This window comes from Patagioenas fasciata, chromosome 32 (genome assembly GCF_037038585.1).
Source record: "Patagioenas fasciata isolate bPatFas1 chromosome 32, bPatFas1.hap1, whole genome shotgun sequence".
NCBI lineage: Eukaryota > Metazoa > Chordata > Aves > Columbiformes > Columbidae > Patagioenas > Patagioenas fasciata.
The window spans coordinates 1,547,682-1,568,989 of NC_092551.1; the positions used below are offsets into that span (position 1 = coordinate 1,547,682).

A 21,308-nucleotide genomic window follows, 5' to 3' on the forward strand; every position below is an offset into this window, starting at 1 on the left:
GCTGGGATTTACTTGGATTTGCTCAGAGGACTTGTTTACTTCCAGCAGGTTTCTCAGCACTTGCCCAGCGGTGACTGCTCAGGCGCTCCTTTTTTCCAGCTTTTGGTTAAGTTAATTCAAGTTTTGTCAATATGTCCTCCAAAATCAACAACCATCTTGAGGAAAACTTGGATATTGTAGATGAAACAGTGGGGAAAAGACAGCATGATAAGAATTCCTCTGGCCTGCTGTTCCCTGGGCTGTACAGCCCTGGCAGCGTGGCCAGGGCTCTGCCTCCCGCACTCTGGGACACCTTTGCTCTTCGGTTGGAGGGGCATGAATTGGGCACCGCCAAGAGCTTCATCTGCCGGGAGCCACACTCTGCTTCTTTCTGTGCCTCTTTGACCTCAGAAAGTGGTGGCTGGTGAGCAGAGGTTGCCCTGCTCTGTGCAAACACCGGAGCATTGAGTATGTTACGGAGACCAGTGTTCCTCCAGCAGCTCTGGGCCCTTGTTCTTCCCCCAGGACGTGGTTCTCATTTGCCAGTTGCCATGCAAACACCCGCAAAAGGGCGCACTGGGGCTTGGAGAGCTTTTGTGCAGTGAAATGGTTTTGGGCGATATGGTGGGGTTGGAATGTAAGATCCCCAGCCAGGCTCTGCCTGCAAGGTGGTGGGTGGTTTTGGGAAGGGGTAAATAGAGACTGCAGCCTCACAGGGCTAAATGTAACGCTGAGCTTGTCTGTTGTGCCACCAGCTGCTTGGACTCTGCTGAAGGAAGAAGGGTGATAGAGAAGTATGAAGAAATGATCCAGCTGCTCGACAGGTAAGTGGTGGCTCAGGCATGACTGTAACTATATGAAAAAAAGCCAAACCTTATAGAATCATAGAATTGTTTTGGTTGGAAGAGACCCTCATGTCCATCCATTAACACAACCCTGGCACTGCCCCGTGTCCCTGAGAACCTCGTCTCCACGTCTGTCCACCCCTCCAGGGATGGTGACTCCACCACTGCCCTCGCAGCCTGTTCCAATGCCCGACAGCCCTTTGGGGAAGAAATGTTTCCTACTATCCAGTCTGAACCTCCCCTGGTGCAACTTGAGGCCATTTCCTTCTCCTTCTCTAAACCACCTTTCAGCACATTTGCAAGCCCAGGGCCTGAGAATGTCTCTTTCTAAGCCAGAAGGAATTTTGTGATGAGAGAGGAGGAGGAATCCTTTGCTACACACCACAGTCTTTCTGTGATATCTTGAAATGAGAAGTTTGCATGGGAGGGACAGGGGCTGTGCAGCCCAGCAGAAATGTTGGAACGAGATTCTTTTGGATGTAGGAGATGCTGTGGTAGAAAACCTGAGCTGACCAGAAGTCTCAATCCACTTGTGCCCATTCACAGTGTACTTACCGTGGCTGTAATGTGTGTGTTCCACAAGTGGGAGTGGGATTCGTTGCACCTCACTTAATATCTTAATGTTTGATGCTAAAACTGAACTGATTGCTCTGAGCTTTTGAATGTTTGTCCCCAAATTTGAATCCTCTGCTAAGAATGGTACTTGGGGGATCTTTGTTTTCCTGACTTGATGCTGTCACTGGTTTTCAGGTGTTTGTCTTTGAAGCCAAGATCTTTATGGAGGTGGTGTGGGTGGGTTTTAAATATTCCTTGATGTTCTTCAGCCCTCAGAAGTGGACTTGGCTTTTATTTGGTTCTATGTCTTGGTGTGCGGGCTTGGCAGCTACGTGGTGGATGTTTTAATTTGTTTGTTTGTTTTTCGGCAGGTATCAGGAGAAGCTCTATGCAGACTGGTCCCAGACAGTCTCTGAAAAATCACAGTACAACCTTACTCAACCGCTTATCCGGCGAGATCCAGAAACCAAACTGATCACAGTTAATTTTGATCCCCAGGTAAGAACTAGCTTTCCTGTCTGCTGGAGGGCACGTCTCCAAGCTGTGCCCCACCGTGCATGGCAAGTCTGGTGGGATCGCTACTAGATCTGTTCTGCTGAGGTCCCTGGAGCATCTGTTATGGGTGACATGAATTAACCATCCCCTTTGTGGGCTCTGTCTCCTGGTAAAATATCAGGATTACAGTTTAAGCAGCGCAGATTGTAATTAAAGCCAGAAAGTCTGTGAGTAGCCAGATGTTAACTGGTGTCAACATCTCCAGAGCAGGTTGGTTTGACGCTGGTGTGGGGAGCGTAGGAGCATCATCCTACAGACGTGGGTTCGTGTTATGTTTACCTGAAATCTGAGCTTCCTGAAAGGGTATAAAAATCCCAGGAAGGGTTTGTTTTGTTACTTCAGTGTTGTGGCTGTTGGATTTCCTTAATTGTGGTGCAGGAGGCTTCCAGTAGGTCTCTGTTCCCTAGGGCTGCCCTCTCCAGCACAGGGAGGCCTGACCATCCCCCTGCCCAAAGCAGAGGCAGGGTCCAAGCCAGCAGAGTGCAGAGGTGGATTCAAAGGTTCTGGGGCCTGATGAGAGCTGGGGCCTCTCAAATGTGAAATGCCATTTGCTGCGGAGGTGCTGAATCTCAGGGGCCTGGGAAAACATCAAACACTTCCCCCTTTCCCTGGGACTTGCTGCTGTTAGAGAAAAGTGTTGAGGTTCCAGAGCTCATTCCAGCTTGGCTCTCAGACAAAGGATTTGTCCAGCTCCTTGGAATCTCCTTGCTAAGGTGGGAAGCAAATGGCCCCAGGGGATGTTTTCCACCCTTCACCCTGGTGCCAGGGTTTGGAGCCTGTGACGTGCTGAGCATGTTCTCAGCTCCAGTCTCTGAGTGCTTCTGCGCTGCTCTCAGCTTTCCATACTGAGGACTGCCTCATGTCCTCAGGTGCCTGCTTAGCAGCCCCTTCATGCCCTTCAGAGCAGATAGGAGCACCTCATTTTGCCTAAAGGGAGGATGTATTTGCAACCCTTCAACATTAAAGAATCTTCCAGAGCTCACCTTCCATGGAGGAGAGGGAAAGAGGGTAAGACATCCTTGACACCATGGTGGGGATGTCTCAGACATTCCAGTGCATAAAAGGGAGGGGAGTTTGGTTCTATCTCACTTGGCCTCCTGCTCCCTCAATCCCCTGCTTTTCCCTTCCTCCCATCCCATCCTCTTCCATCCACCTCCTCAAACTGCTCCCTTCACCCTTCTGCGCTCCGTCTTTCTTTCCTCTTCTTGTCATTGTGGACATAGTCACTTTAGTATTGTAGATACTCCTCACCCCTGCCATTGCCCATACAATATACTGAATTTCTGTCACCCAGCCAAAATGTGCAGTTTCAGGAGCATTTTCCCTCTCACAAGCCACTAAACTGAGCAAAGATTTTTTTTTTTTGTCTTAGAAGTGATATATTGCGTTGGAAGACCTTGCTGCTCCGTTTGTTGCAGGGACTCACTTCTACTTGGGTTTATAGTTTAATAACCCACTCAATCCCGTTCCATCACAACTCAAAGATGCTTTTGGTTGTGCCTCCTCCTGCAGGCACAGTATTGCTGAAAGACTGTATTGATGAGGATAGCTGAGAAGACCAGAGATCATCATGGCTTTTAGAGGCTGCACAGGGTTTGCTGGCTGGGTAGTTAACAGAGCTATATGTCTTTGATTGGGAAGCAAATCAGAGGCAAAGATCAATGGGAGGGAGATGGTCTGGACTAGGAGGTGTCCAGGCCCTTCTCAGAGCGTACTGCTTTGTGAATAAAACAGCAGGAACCCCCTAAGATCCCCAGAATTGACGGGAGGGTGTCTACCAGGTGAATGGGGAGGATTGTCTCACATTCAGCTCTCTGCCTTGTTTCTGCAGCTGGTGTCGGTGCTGAGGGAGCTGAGCTACCTGTCTGGCAGCGCCTGGGAGCCATCCCACCCACGGCAGCAGAAATCTATTCCTCCAAGGAGTCATACCGGCAGCTGGCGGCCAACTTGGAGCTGATGGTGAACAGATACAACAAGGTCCTGAAGACAGTCCTGGAGGTCGAATACCCTCTCATACAGGAGCAGCTGTGGGATATCAACTTGAAGCTGAAGAAGGCAGAAGAAACACTCAACTGGAAGATGGAGGGTGAGCTAGCTCTGTGTTAGGGCAAAAGAGGCCGTACAGGATTTCACAGAATCCCAGACTGGTGAGGGCTGAAGAGACCTCTGGAGATCTCCCAGTCCAACCCCCCTGCTCACGCAGGGTCACAGAGCAGATCACACAGGTGGGTCCAGGCGGGTTTCAATGTCTCACAGAAGGAGACTCCACACCCGCTCTGGGCAGCCTGGGCCAGGCTCTGGCACCTCCCAGCAAACAAGTTTCTGCTCATGTTCAGATGGAGCCTCCTGTGTTTCAGTCTGTGCCCGTTGCCCCTCACCCTGGTGCTGGGCACCACTGAACAGAGTCTGGTCCATCCTCTGACAGCCACCCTGAGATATTGATCCCATTGATCAGATCCCTCTCAGCTTCTCTTCTCCAGCTCAACAGCCCCAGCTCTCTCAGCCTTTCCTCAGAAGAAAAATGCTCTAGACCCCTCAGCATCTTGGTAGCCACCGCTGGGCTCTCCCCAGTAATTCCTTGTCCTTCTTAAACTGGGGTGCCCAGAACTGGACACACCACTCAGATGGGGCCTCACGAGTGCAGAGCAGAGGGGGAGGATTCACCTCCCTCGACCTGCTGGCCACACTCCTACTCACGCAGCCCAGGTACCATCAACCTTCTTGGCCACAGGGCACATTGCTCATGGTTAACCTGCTCACTTGAGTCTCATCAGATTCCTCCCATGTCCCCAGCCTCCATCACCTGGTTCCCAGTGACAGTTCACAGCAGGGCAGGGGACTCTCCAGCAGAGCCAGCACTGGGGAGACAAAGGGCAGCCCCCAGCCTGCCTGCTCCTTCCCATCTTACCTTGATCTGCTTGGGCTGGGGACAGGATCCTGATCCCTTCAGCTTCCCTCTGGGCTTTTGGGGAAGAGAGGCTGCCCTGTAAGCAGTGATGCTGAGGAAACGGCAAGATTGGGGTTTGTGAGAGCTGGCAAGGCTGGGGTTGAAGAGTCTGCTCCCTGCCCGTGCCAGCCCAAGTGACCCACTGTGTGGTCATGTCCCTGTGTCCCCAAGGCACTGCTTTCTCCCTGAGTTGTGCAGGGACTGGGACCCCTTGGCCCAGCCATCTGGCTTGGGACAGACTTCTCCCGGTGGGGGCCAGGGCCACCTCGTTATCCTTTCCAGCCAGATGAAATACTGTGGTTAGTGGTGAGGTTTGTGCACCGTGACTTTGGGATGATTTAACCAGTGTTCTTGCTTGATCAGTTTTAACTGCAAAGCAGAATGGAGGGAGACAATTTGTTTCCTCTTGGTGAAAGCAAACTGCTCGCTGTTGGAATATATATTTCTGTCATCAGGCTTGTGGTATGAACAGGAACAAGTGTCCTCCCTTGGGAACTTGCAAAGCAGAATTCCTCATGCTGAAAAACTCTTTCTCCATTGCACAACAAAGATGAAGGGACTTTCCTGCAGATGAAGTTCCCTGAATCTAAATGCAGCCCTCGCTGGTACCTTGGGCTGTCACAGCCTGTGTTTGTGGGTCTGTGGGTCCCTGCTCTAGTGACAGTGGCAGGAACACTCAGCCTGTTGTCCTTGTTCTCTCTCTGGTAGCAGATTAAATCTGGGTACGGGAAAGGGGGAAGTGTCAGACGTCCCCACGGTGCTGGTGCTCCTGGCAGAAAACAGAGGCTGCAGCTGTACCATGGATTGTTGGGGTAGGAGGGAGCTAGAAGTGACTCTTTTGGTTGAGGTGGTAAGTCTCTTGTGTTAATGATGGGTGAGAAATACATGAAACCGTGGGGGAAAAGTCTTATGGAGAGTGCACAAGAGCTTGGCCATGCAGCTCTGAAAAAAAGTAGTCAATCATCTCATTTTTTACCAGGTGTCTGGGATCACATCTCCATGGTGATGGATGGTGTCCATGACCTCGAGCAGAGGATACAGAAAGCCAAAAACAATGTTGAGGAGATCCAGACCATCGTGGGATCGTGGGCGTCGCCCATATTTGTGAGAAGAGATTGTAGAAGAGAATCGCTGCTGAGCCTGGAGGACTGTCAGGACCGCCTGGAACGGCGTTACAGCCTTGTCCGAGAGTCAGGGCAGAGGATTCATCTGCTGGTGAAGGTGAGGGGGGACCTTCTCCAGGGGTTTGTTGACTCTTCATAGGCTCTGGGTGTCTCTCCGCTCTGGTGAAAATGTCCAGAGCTGCTTCACCTTAAAATTAACTCCCTTAACTCATTTGAAAAACTTACCTGTTGTTGATTAAGGAATACTTTGATGGGTGAGCTGGTACAGCTGAGTGTGCGGGGCTGCTGACCAGGCACCGAGTTTGGAGCAGGAGTGGGAGCCGATGCAGCCCAGTCTGGCTCCCAGTCCTGGTTCTTGTGAAGCCACTAGAGGGGAGTCGTGCATCAGGCTTTGGGATCCTGCTCAGAGGAAAAACTCCTCCGAAATATTCACCTTAAAATGGAGAGGCAGCTGGCTGTGGCTGACCTTTCTGCTTTAGGCTTGTTGTTCCTCTGCGGGAGCAGGAGGTGACGCTGTCAGTCCAGGGAGAAGCTGAGTAACAAGAAAAAAGCTGCTGTCTGAACCCTGGGTTTTTTCCAGTGGCTTTGCCAGAGCTGAGAGTCCTCTTTGCAGAGCAGGAGAAAGCCCAAATCTCTGCGCCTCACCTGCCCAGAGGTTTTAGCGTGTCAGGGACAGCACCTTGGCTGGAAGGCAGATGGATTTTAGGTCCAGCCCACTCCTGAGGGTCACCATCTGGCCTTGGACTCTGGAGAGACTGGGCTGACCCTCTCTGGGACACTGAGCCCTTGTTGCTCACCTTACTTCACTGTCTGCACTCAGCCTTGGGCTTCTGACCCACTTCTGTACCCTCTGAACCCACGGCGAGGATTTTACTATGCCCACGTTGTCCTGCTGCTACAGCTGTGACAGGCTCAACCACCTCCAGCTACACCCAAAAGATGGGAACACTTCCTAAATTGACCGGAGAGAACATGGGGCTGTGGCCAAGGCAGAAGGGCTGGCACCGCTGCTCTGGTGGCTCACAGGGCAGGACCAACTGCAAAGCAGCATGAAGGTCCTGGGGAGGGAAAGGCACCGTGGCCCAAAATAGGATGTCCCCATGCCTCTGTCCTGCTGTGCTGGTCAAACCTGGAGGAACAGCAGCAAAGGGGCCAAGAGCTGGTCTGCTGTGTTTCCCTTGGGTGTTCAGGTCTTCTTTTGAGCAGGTGAGTCTTGAGGCTGCTGAGAGAAGAGCACAGAGAGTTTGGGTACGTGCACCCACAAGCACAGGCAGGACAGTGAGATGCTGGCTTGCATTGCCCTTTTGCACCAGGATGAGGCCTCTGGAGTAAAGGTTCAGTAGAACACCAGTGACAAGGGGGCATTGTCAAATACAAGGGCATGGGACGGTGAAGAGGGGGTGGTGCTTTCAAATGGGCATTCCCATAGTGTTCAGTCCTGTGAAGTTCCCCTTTCTCTTGTGTCAGCAAAATGTGGAGGTGAGTCTGCAAGGCACCAGAGCCCTGGCTTGCTCTGTTAACAGTTTAATCACTCAGCGTTGATGTGTAAAGTTGGGGAGCAGCAACTCTGGGTTGACTCAAGCCCAATTGGCAATGCCACTCTATCTTGAGGAGGCTGAGGCCAGACCTTCTTGCTCTCTGCAACTGTCTGAAAGGAGGTTGGAGCATGGAGGGGGTTGGTCTCTTCTCCCAAGTAGTAAGAGATAGGATGAGAGGAAGTGGCCTCAAGTTGCACCAAGGAAAGTTCAGATTGGATATTAGGAAAAAATAATTCACAGAGAGGATTGTGAAGCTTTGGAATAGGCTGCCCAGAGCAGTGGTGGAGTCACATCCCTGGAGGTGTTAACAAATGTACAGATGGGGTTCTTAGGGACATGGGTTAGTGGTGGAGTTAGGTTATGGTTGGATTCGATGATCTTGAGGGTCTCTTCCAACCAGAATGATTCTATGATCTCATGTGTGCCAAGCTGCCATGCCACTGGGAATGGCACCCTCTCCTGTGTCCCCAGAGATGAAATACAGCCAGCTTTGAACCCCTGGCAGCAGACTGCAAGCTGGACCTTACGTTTTTTTTGAGCCCGTGCCTGTGTTGAGAGCCCCTGGCAGGCTTAGGAGAAAGAGCCCTCAGAGGGCATAGCAAGGCCGGAACAGGATCACGGCAGAGCCTGGGAGGTGCAGGGGATGGATACCCAGGCTGGTCTTGTGGGTGTGGAAGAGGAGACGCAAGAAGGATGGGGCCATTCTGTGGCCTAGAAAACCGTGAATTTCCTGACTGTGAACTTGCCTGGAGGTAAGGAACGCAATAAGCTGAGAAGGGAGGCTGTAAGCCAACCCTTTGTCTTCTGATCCCAATCTTTAACTATTTTCACTTGGTTTATTTAAAAACCCTTTTCTGAATTTTAAAGTTCTCTTGTTTTGAGATGACCATTTGTAGGGCAGAGGTGTAAGCAGTCCACTTGGAAGGACTCATCCACCCAAGGTAACATTATACAGGCCACAAGGACTGAGGCTTCATGCATTGGGATGAGCCTTTGGCCCAGGTCTGCAAAGCACCCTTGAGCCCTTTGGCCTCAGAGAAGAGGGAGGAGAAGGTTGCAGGGCTGCTAAGTCTCTCACGCACTCCATTTTTACCTTGTGATTATTTTGAGTTGCTTCAGATGACAAAGCAGCCCTTGACAGAAGGAGAAAATTGTAGCCATGCTACCAGCAGCAACATCCGTCTGTCTGGTTTCTCACCCCCCGCAGGGCTGGTACCTGTGTGCTCATTGCCATGAGTCCTCAGCTGTGGGCAGCTCTTGTAGGACAGACTCAGCCCCGCTGTATTTCAAAGTGTCGTCTTTTTCTTCCAGGAAAACCAGAGCCTCTTACTTGCAGACCCAGCATCTGACATCTGGAAGGCCTATGTGGATTACGTGGATGAGATAGTTCTGGATGGATTCTTCACTGCCATTGAGTGCTCACTCAAGTACCTCCTCGAAAACACAGGTAACTGCTGGTTCCTCAGCTCTGGCCGTGATACCATCTTCAGTCTCACCAAAAGGAAGTTTCTGTTTTGTGCTTTGACTTGTGGTGGTCTTTCTACTCTGCCTCTTGCATTGTCTACAGCAAGTGCTGGAGGAGCCTCCAGACTCAGAGGGTAACTCTGTCCCCTGGTCACTGGAGCAAAGCCTTGCTCAAGGGAAGGGACAGAGATGACTGTGCACCATTTGCTGGGATTTGTGAACAGACAAAATTGAGGCATCATTCCAAGTCTGTTCTTGGGCATCAGCCATCTCCTGACCTCCCATGCACAAAGCATCAAGGTGACACAACCTTTCGTTTGTGGAGAGTCTCAAGAGTTGGTTCTGTGGATGAAAGACATGAAAGAAAAACCTCCATCACTGAGGAGTGAGGAGAGGGGTCACCAAAGCAGAGCTCCTGCCTAAGGCTGCCACGGAGGGTCACTCTGCTGAGAGCAGCTGTGTCCAGCTAAAGCACATCTTCAGAACGCTTCCCTCCTGGATGTGGAGGCACACTGAGCTGGAGAATTGCATCCAGTTCCTCACCATCTTGTTAAAAACAAGCACAGAATTTCACATTTGTGAAACCAGTTGGTGTTTTATTTTTTCATGCCTTTCTCCACTAAATTAAAGAGCCTCTTGGTTCCTGTTGTTTTTCTCCTCTTTAAGTACTTATGCGCTGTAATTGTTCAGCTCTCAGACTCCCTTTTGATTAGCTGAAGAGCCTGGTCTCTTTAAGGCTTCCCTCCACAGCATTTTTCCGGTCCTTAAATCACTTGTGTCTCATCTGTTCTCCAGTATCTCCTGTGGGTACCAGAACACCAGCTGGTTTGGCAGCCTCCCCTCTGCGTTGTATGCAGACACAATGTCACTGGACCCAGCGAGTGGGTGTCCCACCTGCCTGGTGTCCCTGTGGGGCATGTGTGTGTCTTGTGGTGGGATGTTAGTGGTGGCTCTAGATCACTTTTCTCCCCTTCAAAAATAACCTGGCACCTCTGTTCTTCCCTACCAGATCCCAAGGCAGGGCTTCCTCCCCTGTTTGAGGTGCAGCTGGATTTGGTGATCCCAGATTTGATATTTCAACCCTCCTTGGACCCTGGCACAAACGACGGCTTCTACGACGTGGTGGAAGGTCTTCTCAACGACATCTACCGGATCTCATCGCTGGTGCCCAGGCTGGCTGAGCACAGCGGCTTCCTCCACTGCCAGGTCCGTGGCTGTGGAGCTCCCTCACGCTGTGTGGCAGTGAGGAGGTGCCACGCTGCCCCCGCATCACTGCGAGCTCCTCTCCTCTTCTCTCCAGGCTGACATGGAGGACATGGCTGACCTGGCCGACATGCGCCATGAGCTGATGGGGCGTGTGCAGGCCGTGATGGCGGCCTGCTGTGATTACCGCAGTGCCTTCGACCACTACTCCTACCTGTACGGGGAGGACAGAAAGGAGTTCTTCCGCCAGTTCCTCCTCTACGGGCACATTCTCACTGCGGCAGAAATCGAGGCCCATGCAGAGAACGGGGTCCCTGAGTCACCTCCCACGCTGCAGCAGTTCCGAGAGCAGATTGACTCCTACGAGAAGATCTATGAGGAGGTGAATCGCATCGAGCCCATCAGCATTTTCCAGAGTTGGATGAAAGTTGATGCTCGGCCTTTCAAAGCGTCTCTGCTGAATGTGATTAAACGGTGGAGCTTGGTGTTCAAGCAGCATCTCATGGACCACGTCATGCACAGGTAGGAACCGTTCTACCTCTTCTTCCCAGAACCAAAGTGGGTTTCTCTTGTGTTGGCTGGGCTTTATCATTTCACACTGATAAGCAAAAGGCTAATACAGGAGCAAGAGGAGGGGGCACACACCCCCTGCCAGCTCCATCGCATCTCTGCTAACTTTCATCCCCTCGTCTCTGCTGGGAGCAGCTGGTCCAGCTGAGTGTGTAAAGTGCAAACAGTTCCACGAACTCGGTACCATCGACATCCTGCGAGCTGATGCTCCTACGACCTACTGTGTGGTGTTGGACAGGATGTCTGTTTGTCTGTTCATCCTGGTCCAACTAATCTAATCTCTTCTAGGGCTCTATGCTTATTTTGTTGAATTTGCCATCAGTAAAGCTGCATTAATGCCATGAGATACTTGCTCCGTTTCTAAATGCAGTGCTCTTTTGAGTGCACTCTTTGTAAAAAAAGTAATTTGGGTTGCCTGGCATGAGCAGTCATGGGGAGGCAGTTTCAAGGTTACAAAAAGGAGGAGCTTTGGATGTAAGTTTTGAATTAACATGTGTTCCCTGCTCTGAATAGCTGCTCAGCCGCCTGGTCTCTGCAGGATGATGTGTTAGGTGATTTATTTGAGTAGTAGCAGCTGAAGGATGCCACAGGGCTTGGATGCTTACGAAGAAATATTTACAGACATAGGTACTAGTGAAGGCTGCTGCGTGTGGTGGCTGCTGTGATCTCTTGCGTTCTTTTCAGCACGATAATTCCTGTGCAAAGAGGTTTTTGCATAGGTTAGAACAGGCATTTAGGAGTTCTTATTAAGAGCTCCTGACTCAGCAGTTTAGTCTTTAATAGGTGAAGTGTTTAGGGCTATGTTTTGGTCCAGCAGCATCCACAGAATTTAAGCGGGCACTTCAAAAGGAAGCGTTTTGAGAAGGGAAGAATGGAAAGGACCAAAGATCCAGGAGCCCATCAAGCTCTGCTAACAGTGTCCAGCAGCTGGTGAGATCAAGAAGCAGGTAGGGAAACTTCCCCCAAATAGTCTCCTTGTCTCTAACCATTCATACCTGAGGACTTTGAGAGTCATGGGTTGTACCTTTGTATCTAAAGACCTGGATGGATTTTTTTTTCTCCCACAAATGTTCGGTTGCTTTTCTGAACCGCTGTGAATTTTTAACATCTGCATCCTTCTGCAGCAGAGACTTACCCTCTGAAATAAGGCAGCGTGCGAAGAAGAATCCCTGTTTGTTGTAGCTTTACAACCTACCAGGTTCATTTGTTGAATTCTTGTATTGGAAGAGATGACATGAAAACTGTCCTTTCAAATTCACTCTCTTCAGACCACAGACCCGAGCTCACAGGTCTCCCTTATAGAATCATAGGATAGAGTCATAGAATCTGTTTGGTTGGAAGAGACCATCAAGATCACAGAGTCCAACCATAACCTAACTCTGGCACTACCCCATGTCCCTGAGAACCTCATCTATATGTCTATCCAACCCCTCCAGGGATGGTGACTCCACCACTGCCCAGGGCAGCCTGTTCCAAGGCCCGACAGCCATTTCTGTGAATAATTTTTTTCCTAATACCCAATCTGAACCTCCCCTGGAGAAATTTGAGGCCATTTTATCTTATCACTTGCTACCTGAGAGAAGAGACCAACCCCCTCCATGCTCCAACCTCCTTTCAGACAGTTGCAGAGATCAGGTCTCCCCTCATCTCCTGTTCTCCAGGCTGAACAGCCCCAGCTCCCTCAGCTGCTCCTCGTAAGACTTGTGCTCCTCAAATGCCTTTTCTCCAACCTGTGAAGTCCCAACCCATTTATCCGTTCCTCACAGGAAGCCGTACCACATCTATGGATCCCTGTGAGCATGAACTGTGGTTCTGATGCCCTCAGCATGTTGCCATGTGATGGGCAGAGTTAGCCAGGCCTTTCCCTCTCCGTGCCAGTCCAGCTGCCTGGATGATTCCGGTAGGAACTGCTCTCATTTGGTGCTTTCCTGTTTTGTGTTCTACAGCTTGTCTGACCTGGACGAGTTCATAAAAACTGCTGACAAAGGTTTGAGCAAAAAGGTTGAAAAAGGCGATTATGATGGTTTGGTGGAGATCATGGGGCATCTCCTGGCCGTTAAGGAAAGGCACAGTGTCACCGATGCCATGTTCGAGCCCCTGAAGCAAACCGTCGAACTGCTGAAGACGTATGAGCAAGAGCTGCCGGAGGAAGTCTATAAGCAACTGGAGGTGGGTGAAAAGCTGCGGTGGGCACGGCGGTTTGCCAAGTAGCCAGCGTCAAAGAGTATGAGCTTAAGAGCATTGCAGGAATATTTAAAGCCCCACTCCCTGTCATTAGAGGGCCTCAGTGGATAGTATTTTACTATTGTGGGATGTGCCTTAATAGCTCTAAATTTTGGAGTTATATTGAGATTTTTCTTTTAAAGCAGAGATTAAGCCTTTTGTTATGTATGAAAAACATAGAATTGCCTGCTCCAACTCTCAGCGATTACTCTTGAAAAAAATTAATGCATTTTCAAATACATCTGTTAATTAGTTTGAATTATAATTATTTTTAAATAAGCCGGTTCTTGGCAACTGTGGAGATGGGAAGGATAATGTTGGCAGAGGAGTCGCCTTCTCATAGGACTTCAGTCCTCCACTAGGTCTATAACACCCAATCTGCTTGACCCAAAGGACATCACTGGGAGCACGTTATGAAAGTATTTCAGCACCTTTCCACATCTGGCCCTGATGAATCAATTTTTCTTTGGGGAATTCTTCTCATTTCTGGACAGGGGACCATGAGGTGAAGGTTGGAAAAGCCTGTGGGATGCCCAGCCAGCCTTGGGGAACTGGCAGCAGTCACCATGTTACGGTGGAGGAGCGTGTGGCTGCGTACTGATGGATACCCCTTAGTCACGGGGCGTTGTGTGCAGAGGGCTCTGTGTAGGACACCAGGTTTAAGGCAGAGCTTTTTGGGGAGAAGTTCCTCCCTCTGCTGCAGGCTTGGATGGGACCTGAGCGGGGTTTAGCAATCCCCCAGTTTTCTGCTGGTGCAGCCGTGATCCACGGATGGTTGTATCACCAAATCTGACACGGGTAAGGGTCCTAAAGATAACTGGATTCCTACAGACACCCTGAAAAACAGAAGAGCTGCATTAAATGAATGTTTTGGCTGCTACAGCAGCTTCAGTTCAGCATAAACAATGGTGCTATGGGGAACCCAGCTCTGCTGATTCCTCTGCCCAGGAGCTGCTTGCTTGGTGCCTGTTTGTGCGTGTAGATTTGAACAACTGATTTATTTTTCTGACAGAAGAAATGAGGTATGCAGGGCAGCCATTCAGATGGAGGAGATAACAAAACAGTTTCGTTCTTTCTGGCAAGTGACAGCAACACATAGTTGAATAATTCATTCACTGCTGTACACAGTAGGAAAACCAAAGTAAGTTCCTCCAGGTACCGCTCCCTCCATGGCCATGAAGATGGATGGGCTGGAGCTGATAGTTTGTATGAGAAGGACAAGGAAGCAGCTCCATGTGTGCCCTGCTATGGTCATGGATAGTGATTTCTACAGAGACTGGAACATGAAGTGCCAGAAAGAGACCCCTCAGGAGGGACTGGCCCTGCTCTGGCCGCCTCTGCTGCCTCCAGGTTATTTCGCTTCTTTGCATAGTGTTGGTGCATCTCCATTAGTCTTCTCAACTATGTGCACTGGGATGAAAAGAAGCCCAAAGTCTTTCCTGTAGGCTGGCGCAGTACCTGGGGAAGTGGGAGAGCAAAGCTGTGGGACTTGAGGACAGCAGAGCCCTGGCTGGTGTCACTGTCTGGGGTGAGGATTTGGCTCGAGAAGTCTGGTGAGAAGAGAAGAAATCAAATCTCTTTCTAAATAAAATCCCAGGTGCAAAGGGTGGATTGTTAGCAGTGCTGTGCACCAGCAGCTTGGATGCAGTCCTGAGAAAGAAACTGTCTTATTTAGTACTAATATTATACAGGCAGGCTGGAGGGATTTGCCCCAGAAAGCTCTGTAGAAGTCCTTCTGGCATAATATCTTCTGCTCTAAGAGCTGGCTGGAAATTTCCCAGGCTCTGTTTCTTAATTAGCTCTGGGAAGCCGGACGATCTGATGAACTTGCATCCTCAGCCCACCCTCCTGCCTCCAGCCAGCTCTGGGTCCCGCTGGGCTCGGTGTCAGGAGAACTGTGCTCTCTCAACCACCGAGCCATCCTGGGAGCCCAGGATCTGGTCTGGGACCCTTCTTCTGAAGTTATTTAACATGTTTTTGCAATCAGAGCAGTCAGTTTTAAAGTCTCAGTCTTCATTCGTCTTCAAAATTGTGGATAACTGATAAGTTTTATCCCAAATTGTGTTTAGCTTTTGCATCACAACAAAACTTCCTTGCAGTTTTAGGCATGGAATCTGTTGCTTTTCCTGTTCTGTGATTGTCCATAAACAGATCAGTCACATCTTATATCAAATAGCAAATACTGCCTACCGCCATTTAAATTTTGCTTGCAGGAGCTGCCAGAAAAATGGAACAATATAAAGAAGCTGGCGATAGCTGTGAAGCAGCATGTGGCTCCTCTGCAGGCGAACGAAATGACAGTTGTGCGCAAGAGCTGTGCGGCGTTTGATGTTGAGCAACACAGATTCAGAGAGCGATTTCGGAAAGAAGCACCATTCAGGTACAGTGAAATTATAACATCAGAGAAGCCCTGAGGAAGAAAAGCTTCATGGGATCATCTCGGAGTGTCCTGAGGATGTGTTCTTGAACCCTTGCATACATTTCCTACCTGCTCACGGTGTTGTATCTGTTATGCCCTGGGTGTTTTGTCCCTGCAAACACTGTAAGGTGTTAGCAAGAGATTCAATCTGGATGCTGAGTGCACAATATTGCTTAAAGGGGTTGTCAGCAGTGCCATGTGGCTGCACCATCAATGGGTACTATAGATGTATCATGTCTGCTTTGTGTCTCAGAGGCACCATTTGTTTTATGTTTTCTTTAGAAGTTGTTACAATATCACTTATGAAGAATAAACGTTTCTTTCTAGGTTTGACCCCAAAAAGCCTTATCAACTGCTGGACACAAAGCACATTGAGATTCAACAAATGGAGTCAGCCATGACCTCGATTTATGAATCAGCTGGTCTGTTTGAAGTCATAGTGCCAGGCTATAAACGACTGAAGCAGTGCCGAAAGGAGCTGTGTCTTCTCAAAGAGCTCTGGGATATGATCTCCCTTGTGGGCACTTGCCTTGATGACTGGCAGACCACCAAATGGGCGGATATTAACGTGGAAAACATGGATCTGGAGTGTAAAAAGTTTGCAAGAGAGATTCGGAATTTGGATAAGGAGGTGAGGGCGTGGGATGCTTTCACTGGGCTGGACAGCAAGGTGAAGAACATGCTGACGGCCCTGAAAGCTGTGGCAGAACTTCAAAATCCCGCCATTAGGGAAAGGCACTGGAATCAGCTGATGCAGGTGACGGGTGTGAGGTTTGTGATGGACTCGGACACCACGCTGGCTGACCTCCTGAAGCTCAACCTCCATAACTTTGAGGATGAGGTTCGTGGCATTGTGGACAAAGCGGTACGAGAAATGAGTATGGAGAAAGTCCTGAAGGAGCTAAAAATGAGTTGGAGCACCATGGAGTTTCAGTATGAGCCTCACCCCCGGACGAACATCCCGTTGCTGAAGTCAGACGAGGAACTCATAGAAACTTTAGAAGACAACCAGGTGCAGCTGCAGAATTTAATGACATCCAAATGTATTGCTTTCTTCTTGGAGGAAGTGTCCATATGGCAGAGGAAGCTGTCCACAACAGATTCCGTCATTTCTCTCTGGTTCGAAGTGCAGCGTACGTGGTCTCACTTGGAGAGCATATTCATAGGCTCAGAAGATATACGGGCACAGCTTCCTAAGGTATGAAATCCCAAATCCTATTTTTCCTGTGTGGAAAGCGTTGAAGAAGAGCCTCCATTACACAGAAGAAGGTTGTCTATATTGCCGTGTTCCCCCAGGCAGGACTGTTCTCTTGCTGCATTGCTTTCTTGGAGGCTCCCTTAATGCTACAGCAGTTTCCCCAGTGTTGCCCCAGGATGTTTTTGTACTGTTGGTTGTGCCTGAACCCTGCTGAGAAACTGTTTTTCCTCCCCTCCACCATTGCACAGCAGATGCAGAGTTCCTGGAGGCTGAGCAGGAGGCTGCTGGCTTCCTTCAGTGATACAGGCATGTTCCCTCTTTCCTTGGAGGGGAGAAGACGGAGATAATTACTCAGATGGTGCAAATTGTCAAATCAGAGCTGGACCAGGCAGCTTTGCAGTATCCGCTTCCCTGCCTCCAGTGCTGGTGCAGCAGGAGAGCAGCTCTTCTCCCACTTCAGCTTCAGAAAATTGAGCAGAGTTGTCACTGATGCCCTCCTCAGGGTTGTGACCTCCTCAGGGCTGTCTTTGAGTCCAGCTTCCAGTCTTATTCCCTATTCTCTTGATTATTTAGAAAATCTTCCAAGCTTGTTCCTGGCCCCGCTGGACCACTCGCAGCCCTGTGGAGGAACCTGCCTTTCACTCACGAGTGACCCACAGTTGGCTGTGTGACCCCCGTCCCTGTTCACGAGCAGCATCGCTGACAGCACCACTGTGGGACGAACACCCACGAGGGGATGTGCGCAGCCCATTGACCCCTGGACAACACACTGTTCTGTCTCCAACCCTGCACTCTGCTCTGCTTGGACTGTTCCTCCATCTGCTTCAGAGAGCACGCTGTGCTGAGTGTCCTGGGGGCAGTTTTTGGCCCCTCACACCAAGAAAGCCCTTGTGGTGCTGGAGCAAGTTGAGAGAAGGGAATGGAGCTGGTGAGGGGCTGGAGCACAAGTGTGATGGGAGCGGCTGAGGGACCTGGGGGATTCAGCTGGAGAACAGGAGGTGAGGGGAGACCTTCTGATCTCTGAACTGCCTGAAGGGAGCTTGGAGCCAGGGGGGGTCGGGCTCTGCTCCCCAGGAACAAGCGCCAGGAGCAGAGGAAATGGCCTCAAGTTGCGCCAGGGGAGGCTGAGGTTGGATCTGGGGAACAATTTCTTCCCCAAAGGGCTGTGGGGCATTGGAACAGGCTGCCCAGGGCAGTGCTGGAGTCACCATCCCTGGAAGATGTATAGATGAGGAACATGGTTTAGTACTAGATTTAGGTTATGGTTGGACTCAGTGATCTCAATGGTCTCCTCCAGCTAAATGATTCTATGATTCTGGGCACACCTCGCTCACTGGGCAATATATACAGGTGCTGATAACCAGTGCCCTGAGGCTGTACCATGTGCCAGCAAGCTCTTAATATCCAGGAGCTATCGAATGTCATGTATGAAATTGCATCATGATTTACATTTGCATCCTGCTGGGCAGCTGTCTGCATCTCAGTAGCTGTCTGGCAGTGGTATGAACCATAGAACCATAGGATGTCCTGACTTGGAAGGACCCATCAGGATTGTCAAGTCCAACTGCTGTCCCTGCACAGGACACCCCACAATTCACCCCATGTGTCTGAGGACGTTGTCCAGTCTCTCCTTGAACACTGTCAGGTTGGGGCTGTGACCCCTCCCTGGGAGCCTGTTCAGTGTCCAGCACCTCTGGGTGAAGAACCTTTTCCTCATGTCCCACTGCCCTCCCTGGCACATCTTCTGCCATTCCCTGGGTTCTGTCACTGTCACAGAGAAGAGCTCAGCCCTGCCCCTCCTGCTCCTGCTGAGGAACCTGCAGCCCATGAGCTCTGCCCTCAGTCTGCTCTGCTCCAGCTGAGCAAACCCAGGGACTTCAGCCGCTCCTCATACGGTTTCCCCTCCGAACCCTTCACCAAGTTCATGTCCCTCCTCTGGACACTCCAGTAGCTTTATCTCCTTTTCTCCTGTGTCCCCAGCCCTGCACACAGTGAATGCTCCAGGTGAGGCCGCCCCAGCACAGAGCAGAGCGGGACGATCCCCTCCCTGCCCGGCTGGCCGTGCCGTGCTGGATGCACCAGGACACGGGGCCCTCTTGGCTCCAGGGACACAGGTGGCTCAGTCAGCAGCTTCTCTTCCGTAAAAGAAAGACTGAAGCTCAGAGTCTCTGTAGCTGAGCACCCTCAGGATGCATCCAGGGCTGGGGGGATGTGCTGACAGGCTGTGGGATGCTCACCTGGAGCTGGATCTGTGGCGTGAGTGTAGGGAGGGCTCAACCTTCCAGATGGAGCCTTGCTCCTGGGGCTGAACACAGGGTAGCGTGGAAGTGTTACCTGGACTGCTTGGAACACTTGTTCAGTGTCCCGCCTCACTTAGGAGGCCTGACCTGGGAAGAAGGGAGGAGCAGAGATGTTTTGAACATAGCTTGCTTTATTCTTCAGTGTTTAGCTCCAGAAATTCAGAGTCCCTGTTAGATATGGAGCATCATTGTTGATGTGGGCCTCCGGTGCTGACGTGGGGTTTCCATACCCTCATTGAAGGCAAGGAAGGGCTCTCCTCTACAAGAGTCATCGTACCCGTTTTGTGGATGGGTGTTGGGATTCCTGTGCTGTAGCAGGAGGGGAGGAGTGCACTCACATGAGGCTGGGAGCCTTTCCACGGTGTGGGAGCATCTCCTGCTGCTGCAGCCAGGGAAACTTGGTACTTCACCTGGACATGGGAGAGAGAGATTTATGAGGTTTTCCAAGGGGAATTAAATCCCATGAAAATGGTTGGTCCTAGACATTGCCTCCTGCATGGAGCACTTTATCCACAACCCCTTTGGGATACAGTGACAAGAAGGCAAGTGCCTGTTTGCAGACTAGTTTCAGGCAAGTCAGTGGAAGAGCCATTCTGGAATGGTGGAGGGGTCCCTGTCTGCACTGGACAGAAGGTTTTCCCCTCAACCCAAAGACAGCACCCAGAGGATGGAGACCTTTAGCACAAAATCCATGTTTTACCATGAACATGTTTGTGTTGCTTTTTAGGACTCCAAACGCTTTGAAGGGATTGATGTGGACTTTAAAGAACTGGCCTATGAAACTCAGAAAACCCCAAATGTGGTTGAGGCCACCAATAAACCAGGTCTGTCCCAACAACTGGAGGACATTCAGAGTAGGTAGGTACAACTTCAGTCCCAGGATTTTGTCAGAGACTGGGATCAGCTCTAATAAGTTGGTTTAACCTGTGCTCCAAGGCTTTCCTTCTGGACTGTGCGTTCTTTGCATTCACACATTGAGTCTTTTTATTCATGATCCATCACCCTGAAGCCCCCAAGGTGGATTCTGGCTTTGCGTATGTGCAAACTCTTATCTTGAATATTGATTTGCACACATACAAAGCTAGGCACTCAGTTGGTTTTAATAACATGTGGCCTCACTGCCACCCCAAATTTGGTGTCTTAAATATCTATTTAGCAGTCCAAGCAGGGATATCTGCAGCAGAGCCGATCCCATGTGCTTTAATTAACAAAATTATCTTTGTGTGTGTACCCTTCACAGATGGTATAACTAAACTCCCTGAGAAAGACCTTAATGTCCAGAGATGGATGCAGTTCTCACCTAACATATGAGCTACTCTACCTGGAACACACCTAACAAGTTAACGTGATAGCTGTTGTGTCAGTAATAACTATCCATTTAAAACAGAGATCTAATTTTACTTCCTAAACAGATAAGGCCCATGTTCCCCACAGAGGACTAACTGCATGTTATTTATGAACTTTGAAAGCTCAGCAGCAGTTTAACATGTAAACACTGAGAGATTCATTTTAGAACGGAGCAAACAAGTTTCTTTTCAGGCTTCACAAGCACAAAAAGCTGAGTAGGTTTGAATCAGACTTTAAAATGTGCTCATTAGAATAAAAGCAGTTTTGGAAACTTTCATCCTAGTGTGAAATCACCTGTGGCAGTTGAGAGCTTGTCTAAAACAGTAAGTCAGACTGCAAAGCCTTTCTAGCCTCTTCTTCCACCTGTGTTTCTGCTTTTTGGTGAGGATTCTCTGACTCTTTGTCTGTTTGACCCTTGGGAGTGGAGAGAGATCTATGAGTTACTATGTGCTTTGTTATCTATTTGGAAAATGCTGTAAAGGACCAGCCTGCAGGCTCAGCTCATGTCTGGCATTTCCCCATGGGAGGGGAGAATCTGCTCGATAACCCAAACTGTAGCACGACACATTAAAGGATATTCACCCGCCTGTCCTGGGCTCTGTTTTTCTGCTCTTCTCCCCAGGTTGTCCCTGTGTGAGAAGGCTTTGGCTGAATATTTGGACATGAAAAGATTGGCCTTTCCCAGATTTTACTTTGTTTCTTCAGCAGATTTATTGGATATTCTTTCCAATGGCACCAACCCACAGCTGGTAAGCCTTGCACTATGTCACCTTCACATTTTCCAGCTGTCAGTAATGTCAGGGTGGAAGATGCTGTCTAGGGACTCAGCTGTAGCTTATCCTTTCTTGAGTGCCTTTTCTCCCACCCTCACTTGGATTAACAATAACTCTTTCACTGCTGGCCTTCATCTGTCGTCTCTGAAAGGCAATGCGCACACCGTATGTTGTCCCATCTGTCCCTGGTGATGCTTGCAGATGGTTCTGAAAGCACTGCACAGAGCAGAGCTATGTTCTTGATACCATAAAAACAGTGGGTTTGTTT

General features: G+C 49.9%; 1 pseudogene; it reads left to right on the forward strand.

Annotated features, from left to right (window-relative positions):
- Positions 1-21,308, forward strand: part of LOC136113450 (dynein axonemal heavy chain 9-like) — a 116,692-nt pseudogene that overhangs the window by 18,756 nt on the left and 76,628 nt on the right.